Below are 7113 nucleotides of genomic sequence, written 5' to 3'. Positions count from 1 at the left end.
ATAGAAGAAATAGAGAAAGTGGTTGCGGTGCTTGCCCTATAAAAAAAGCTCCAGACCCAAGATGTCCTAGGGGAATTCTTTCAGCCTTAACGATCAGATAATACCAAGGCCACTTAAACTACTGCAAAGCAAAGAAAGAAGAGCTTGGGGAATCTGGGGCTTGGCTATGGTACAGTAACAACTAAAATCCCAGTGACTCAAAACAACTAAGCTTTGGGGACTTCCCTGGTGGTCTGGTGCTTAAGAATCCACCTTGCAATGCAGAGGACGCTGGTTTGATCCCTGGTCCAGGAACTAAGATCCCACGTGCCCTGGGGCAACTAAGCCCACGCGATGCAACTACTGAAGCCTCGTACCACAACTAGAGAGTCCATGCACCACAGTGAAAGATCTTGCATGACACAATGAAGGTCCAATGTGCTGAAACTCAGATCTGAGGCAGAAAAATAAACATTAAAAAAAAAGTTTGTTACTCAGTCTCCCTTAGGGAGGCCTTTCCAAGTAAGTGCAGAATACTGCACTGGACCCTAGGCTGTGTCCAGAGGATACATCCATCATTTCCATCATATTGCACTTGCTGCACCAGAACTCAAGGGAAGTGCAATTCATCCATATACCTTGATGCAGAGCACCGGAAATATTTGCTAACTCCAAAGGCAATCATAGTAGCCTGGACTCGGGTAATCCACAAGCCCACCCAACTTTGGATCCCACACTTCTGAGTGTCAGCAGGCCAGGTAAGCTCTCTGTGTCTCAATATTTTCCTCCAAAAATGAGGACAATACACCAACCTTATAGAGCTATCATATAATGATTTAATGAGATAAAAATATGTCAAGTGCCTAGAATAGGGCCTGGCACATAAAAAGAGCTCAAAGCATGTCAGCCAGGACATTGATGATGAATTAGGGGAAGTACCCAACATGGAAGGACCCCACGTGGCGCAGTGGTAAAAGAATCCTCCTGCCAATGCAGGAGACCATCCCCAGGTCAGGAAGATCTTCTGGAGGAGGTAATGGCAACACACTCCAGTATCCTTTCTTGGAAAATGCCATGAACAGAGGAGCCTGGCAGGGTACAGTCCATGGGGTCAGAAAGAGTCGGACACAACTTAGCAACCGAGCATGCACACACACACACACACACAACCAGACTTGCAGCTCAGAGCCGCCGCCTGGTTCAATGGGAAATTGCAATTGCTAAGCGGGGTGGATTTGGAGGAAACCAGGAGAATCCCAGGGACGGGGGGAGCCTGGTGGGCTGCCGTCTATGGGATCGCACAGAGTCGGACACGACTGAAGTGACCTTTAGCAGCAGCAGCAGCAGCAGCTGTTGGAAGGGTAGCCTAGCTCTGAATTGCCTTTTGCTTTGGCAAGCAGATTCTTTACCACTGGGCACCTGGGAAGCCTGACAGTCTGGTTAGCAATAAGTAATCAACACTATTTAACCTTTTCCTACCCAGCAGATGGTGTTTCGAACCTTTCTCATACATCATTTTATAAAGCCCTCATAGTAAAATACTATAAAGTAGGCACTCTTTTATATAAGAGATTTAAAGAAGCGAAGCGACTTGCCCAACAGGCCATACCCAGTATTTGTAGGACTGGGGCAAGAGTACAAATAAGGAAGCTTTGCAGCAGAACAGCTTCAAAGTCAATGGGGTAGAGTAGCCAGTACAGAAGTGCGTCTGAGGTGCTGGCTGTGGATTTCAGTGCGATCATTTGCCCTCACGTGTTCATTGTCTGGCTTTTGCTTCTACAGATGCTGCTTTGTATCTGATTTAGACAGACTGTGAACATATCTTTTTAAAATACCTTTCAAATTCTTCGTAGGGTATAATTTTGATAGATGACTGCAGATTTTCCTATAGTTTTTCAAATTAATAAAGACCATATGACTTCCCCCAAAAAAGTTATAAATGGAACTAATGAGCTGTTAAATAATATACAGCCTAGGGAATTCCCTGGCAGTCCATTGGTTAAGGCTCCAAGCTTTTACTGCTGCGGGCCTGGGTTTGATCCCTGGTAGGGGAACTAAGATCCCGCAGACGGCATGGCCTGGCCCCAAATAGCCAAACAAACCAAAAATACAGCCTATTCTGCTACTTTGACAAATAAATACCTTTGCGATGACCTGGGGGCCACATTTAGATTTCTGAGCCTTTGGAGCTCTGCACTAGAAGGTCATGGAATGGGAAAAGGCAAGGCCCTACCCCCACCCTAACCCTCTTCTCAGACCCCTAAATATGTTTCCCTGCAAGGGGGCTTGAGCACAGCTGTGCAGGTGTCCTCATCTGCGTGCACACATTCTCTTGTAGGGTTTATAAATTGAAAAGGTCCATCAGGTATCCAGTACAGTGAATGATGAAAGAGCCACAGCATCACATCTCAGAATACTAGGGACCAAAAGAAGATCTTAAAAGCTTCCAGGGAGGAAATGGAAATCCACACAAAGAATGACACTGTATTTCTCAAAGCTGGGAGAAAACAGAATAATACCTTCAAAATCTTGAGATTCCATCCTCATCCAAACTACCAATTAAACGTAAGGGAAGTTTAAAGACATTTTCAGGGGTCACTTCTGATGCACAGTAGCATGGTAGCCACCTACAAGAGGGCTTCTAATAGGTTCTACCTCTTGGTATTCACAGCCTTATGGTGTTTCCTCTCACATGAAATATGGCTGACGTATGGAACCATGGAATATTGCAGAGTCAACAACATGTGATTTCTAAGGCTTAGTCATAAAAGATACTGTATTTTCTATTTTTCCCTCTCTTGGATCACTTGCTGTGGTGAAAGCCAGCCACCATGTCAAGAGGACACTCAAGCAGTCCTATGGAGTGGTCCACAGGAGGAACTCAGGTCTTGTGCCAACAGCCAGCACCAACTTGCCAGTCGTGCAAGTTCACCATCTTGGAAGTGTATCCTCCAGTCCCGGCCAAGCCATCAGAAGACTTGAGTTTCATGAGAGAAGAGACAGACCCCCCCTGCCCACACAAGGTCAATTGTTGCCTTAAGATTAAATCTGGCAGTGATTTGTTACATAACAAAAGGTGAACAGGGGTTCACTGGGGGCAGGGGAGCAGGGAGCCATAGTATTTTGCAGTTCTTCCAATTAAAAGGTAAAGTCTATATCTCAACTCTTGAATTTGGATTTAGCCAATAAAACTTGTTTTGGCTGATGGAACATTAACAAAAACGATAGAAGCCTGAGGTTATTGAATGCTTGTGTAATTGGCCCTTCCCTCCTGTGCTCCTGGAATTCAGTAACTGCAGCAACGTGAGTGAGCTCAGGTAGCCTGCTCGTGACCCTTGGCCGTCACCTCCGCTAACAGCTCGTATCAACAAGACATGTGAGTGAGGCCATTCCAAACTAATCAGCCCAGCCAACTTGCCCAGAAAACAACTGCCCTGGTGATCTGCAGAACCATGAGAAACAGTAAATGTTGTTGTTTAAAGCTTTTAGGTTTTGGGGTGATTTGTTACACAGTATAAGCTAATTGATACAACATGTTTGCTTTATGTATACCTTTTTGTTTCAGGAAAACAAAGGAGGCTCAAAGCCTAGTTTCTTCTCAGACTTATCTGATCTTGGGCAAATTAATTCATTTCTTTTAGCCTCAATTTTCCTCACCTTCAAACTGGAGAAAATACTGGGCAATACTCCCTATCTCTTAAAGATCATGTGACAAATAATTAAGATGAACCACATGAACTACCCTGGTTGCTCAGCTGGTAAAGAATCTGCCTGCAATGTGGGAGACCTGGGTTCGATCCCTGGGTTGGGAAGATCCCTTGGAGAAGGGAAAGGCTACCCACTCCAGTATTCTGGCCTGGAGAATCCCATAAACTGTAGAGTCCATGGGGTCACAGAGTGGGACACAACAGGCTGACTTTCGTTTCACATGAACTACATGGGCTTCCCAGGGGGCGCTTGTGGTAAAGAACCCAATATTCACTGGAAGGACTGATGCTGAAGCGCCCATACTTTGGCCACCTGATTGGAAGAGCTGATTCCTTGGAAAAGACCCTGACGCTGGGAAAGATTGAAGGCAGGAGGAGAAGTGGACAACAGAGGATGAGATGGTTGGATGGCATCACCGATCAATGGACATGAGTTTGAACAAACTCAGGGAGATGGTGAAGGACAGGGAAGCCTGGCGTGCTGCAGTTCATAGGGTCGCAAAGAGTTGGACATGACTGAGCAACTGAACAGCAGCAGCAGCCAAGGCAGGAGATGGAAGAGACCTGGGTTTGATCCCTAGATTGGGAAGATCCCCTGAAGGAAGGTATGGCAACCCACTCCAGTATGCTTGCCTGGAGAATCCCCATGGATGGAGGAGCCTGGCGGGCTATGGTCCATGGAGCCACAAAGTGTCTGACATGAGTGAAGCAACTTGACACACATGCATACAAACTACATAATGTGCTTAGCATGGCACAGGGTGCAGGATAAATCAGTAAGGGATGACAATGATGCAAATGACAGGAAAGAAGACAAAAATGGGCAGAAGGGCAGGGTAAGGCCTGGGTTAGTCCTGAAGTGGGACACAGTCTTTCCAAAGAAGGACTGCTGAGTGTATCATTCAATTAAACAAGTATTTGCTAAGTGTTTAGCACACGCTGGGCCCGATCCCTGAAATTGTAATGTAAAAGCAGGAATAGGTCATGACATTGAGCTATTTGAATCAGAACCAAGCTTGCCTGCTTCACAAAGAATTGAACTAGGACATCAAAATATTTCTGAATGGAACTTGAGGAGATGGATATTTTGTGGCTGCCCTCAGTCTCGTCTGCATACTTCGGAGCCAGAAGTGAAGGGCAGGGGATATTCACAGTATCCTTTTACTGTCCCTGCATCCTATCTTTCCCCGTCTCCACCAAGGAATAAGCACGCAGTCTACCCCCAAACCAGAATTACTCCAGCTCTAAACAGTGCTCCCCACCCTTGATCTCAACCTGAAACAGAGCAGGTCTACGGTCCTTGCCCCCTTCCATGTCCTCAGCCTGCCTTTTTTTCTGTGGAAAAACACTTTAGCCAAAGAATACGTTTAATCAGAGAAGTGAGAAAACGCAGAAACAAAGAGCAGTCAAAGGAGACCGCATAGTAATAGTGTAGTCGTGAAGCATATTCAAGGACCTTTTACTTCCTTCTCAAGGGCTACAGATAATATTCTGAGCCATATCCTGTGAGCTGTCTTATAGATACTGAAGCCTCCACCAGGTGGAAGAAGTTGACAACACAATGCCATGACATAAGTGGCCATAATTCCAAGAACTGGCCTCAAGAAATGCAAACAAACTGACCTTGGAACTGAAGATTAACTGTGCCTAAAACTATCAAGATGATACTGGTTGGACCACCAATGACCAATCTGAAGATGACTGTCAGGGCTGACTGCTCTTTCTGCATGTAGCCCCCTCCCTCAGTCTAGAAAAACTCTGGCCCCTTAAGTGTCAGGGGAGCTGGGGAGTCAGCCTTTGGACAGGCATTTTCTAAAACCCCTCTGCCTTCCATTTCAGGCATCCAAAATAAAGCAAACTTTCCTTTCCATCAACCTATATAATGACTTCTGAGCAGCAATCAGCTGGACCTGGGTTCAGTAACAAACTCACAAGATGAAAAGCATTTTAACTTGCACCTGAGTATACAAATCTGAAGCTGAAACAAAAGTTCCATAAACTGAGTCTAAAATGTGTAATATATTCTGAGTTTTAAATTCTATTCTATTTAGTTTTTTAAATGCTGGTCACAATCCTCCTCAACGGATTTTAAGACATTAATGGGTCATAACTAGCAGTTTGAAAAAACTGCTCTGAAATGTCATATGAGGAGGGGACTTAAAGGTCATCTAGTCCAATCCTTTTACTTCACAGAGGGTAAACTGAGACTTAGAGAGGTTAAATTAATTGGCCCAGGCCCCACAGCTGGTAAGTGGTAGAGCTTGGATTGAGCCAAGATTTGACTTGACTACTGAATTCTTACCATGTGTCAGCAACTGCGCTTTCTTGAAGTGCAGTGTTTCATTTAATGCTCACTGTGATCGTATGAAACAGATACTACTATTGCCACTTTACAGACGAGGAACGAAGTCTCAGGATGGGGAACGTGACTTACTCCGGCTGTAACAAGGTCAATAACAGACCCGGGACTTGTTTCAGATTCAGCTGTCCATAAAGCCTGTGGTCTCCAACACGAAGCCCACTGTGAGGAAAGTGATCATGTAGGTTCGTGAGCTCTAAGCGCCTAAGCCTGCACATGTGAGGCAGTGATACCCTTGTGTTCCCTACTCTTCAGGGCCTTATCACTGCTATCACCAGCTCCTCCAAAAAACGCTGGTGGGTAAAACGAAAAGAGAACAGACTGTAGCCTAAGGAGGAGGAGGAGGATTGGAAACCCGACCTCACCATTTACTGGGAACACCAGCATAATCTCTCTGCCTTTTTTTTTTTTTCCCCTTAAGTTTCCACATCTGTGAAGCTGGGAGAGCAATAGCATCCATCTTCAGGACTGAAAGAGTCAACGTGAATTTCCCAGGCTTGAAAAGCAGGGACGTTACTTTGCCAACAAAGGTCCGTCTAGTCAAGGCTATGGTTTTTACTGTGATCATGTATGGATGTGACAATTGGACTGTGAAGAAAGCTGAGCGCCCAAGAATTGATGCTTTTGAACTGTGGTGTTGGAGAAGACTCTAGAGAGTCCCTTGGACTGCAAGGAGATCCAACCAGTCCATTCTAAAGGAGATCAGCCCTGGGATTTCTTTGGTAGGCATGATGCTGAAGCTGAAACTCCAGTACTTCGGCCACCTCATGCGAAGAGTTGACTCATTGGAAAAGACTCTGATGCTGGGAGGGATTGGGGGCAGGAAGAGAAGGGGATGACAGAGGATGAGATGGCTGGATGGCATCACCGACTCGATGGACGTGAGTTTGAATGAACTCCAGGAGTTGGTGATGGACAGGGAGGTCTGGCGTGCTGCAACTCATGGGGTCGCAAAGAGTCGGACACGACTGAGCGACAGAACTCAACTGGGAAGCGCTTTAAGCGAACGTCCATACTCTCCGAGCCCCGCCCTCTCCAAGCCCCGCCCTCTTCTTCCCACGCGCATGC

The sequence above is a fragment of the Bubalus bubalis genome, chromosome 2, assembly GCF_019923935.1.
Source record: "Bubalus bubalis isolate 160015118507 breed Murrah chromosome 2, NDDB_SH_1, whole genome shotgun sequence".
NCBI lineage: Eukaryota > Metazoa > Chordata > Mammalia > Artiodactyla > Bovidae > Bubalus > Bubalus bubalis.
The sequence above is the reverse complement of the archived record's forward strand: the minus strand, read 5'-3'. Positions refer to the sequence as shown.